This window comes from Calidris pugnax, unplaced genomic scaffold, assembly GCF_001431845.1.
Source record: "Calidris pugnax isolate Ruff unplaced genomic scaffold, ASM143184v1 scaffold418, whole genome shotgun sequence".
Taxonomy (NCBI): Eukaryota; Metazoa; Chordata; class Aves; order Charadriiformes; family Scolopacidae; genus Calidris; species Calidris pugnax.
This window is the reverse complement of record NW_015091199.1, coordinates 235437-236602: the sequence shown is the minus strand read 5'-3', so window position 1 is coordinate 236602 and position 1166 is coordinate 235437.

The following is a 1166-nucleotide window of genomic DNA, read 5'->3' as shown; positions in this document are numbered from 1 at the left end:
CCCCCCCCCCCCCCCCCCAACAAAAGCCCTGTCTGATGTGTGTGCCCCCCGTGCCCCCAGCAGCCACATTTCCCCTGCTCTGCATTCCCTGCCCTGTCCCCGGTCTGTTCTGAGGGCTGGCACAGCACCCGCTCCCGGGGAGGAAGCGCTTTGGGAACACCTGGGAGCCCACAAAGGAGCTGGGGAACAGTCTTCCCAGTGTAGGGAGTATCACTGAAGTGACAGAACGTCGCAGATCAGCGATACTCAGCTGGAGCACAGCTTCCTTCTGTAACCACCACCCTACCCTTCCCTGGAAATTTCAATACACTGAAATTATACTCCAAATCCTTCCCTTTCAGGCTCTACTTATTCCACCCCTTTCAAGCTCTACTTATTCCACAAGCACACATGAGCCTTCAAGCTCTCTTCAATTTTCTTCTCCACCTTAGCTTTAATTTGATCAGCACGACACACGAAGCTTCACAAAAACTTCAAGATAACCTACAATCAAAGGAAAGATGTTAACACGTAACCCAAATCTGACACTACCTACAAAACAGAGCTGGCAAACTCATCTTCAATATTAGACAGCATGTTCACACCTGGTTCTAGATAAAAATTAGATTCACACAGTAATCAAGAGGAGAAACCCTATGGGAGGACTGGCTTCTACACCTGAGCCTTCCATGGACACTCCAAACTGACAGCTACATGTTTTGCAGGAAAAGGATATAAATTCCCTGTCTGAGTCACCAAGATAGAAGTATATTTCAATAATCCTCCCTTTTTTTTTTCCCTGGTAGGAGACACTACGATGATCAAAGTGAGTAGGGTTCTCAGCAGCAGTGTTTTTTGGAAGGCCAGGGCACCAAGCGCCGTGCCCGGGGAGGAGAGGGCACCTCGCACGCCTCCCCCTGCCAGCGCACCCCCTGACTGGGGCTGCGGGGCACCACCGGGCCCGTTAAAACCCCAAAAAAACCCCGTTGTTTTGACCAGTTGAAGGCCACGGGCTCCTACCGAGGCCCTGGCTCCTCGGGGAGGGAGAAGCGGCTCCCGGAGGAGCCGATGCCAGAGCGGGCCGGCGGGCACAGCGCTCCGCACCTCCGGACTCCTTCTCCGGAGCCCACCGCCGCCCCCCGGCCCGGCTGGGGGCTCCCCGCCGCCCCCCGGCCCGGAGCGCGTCC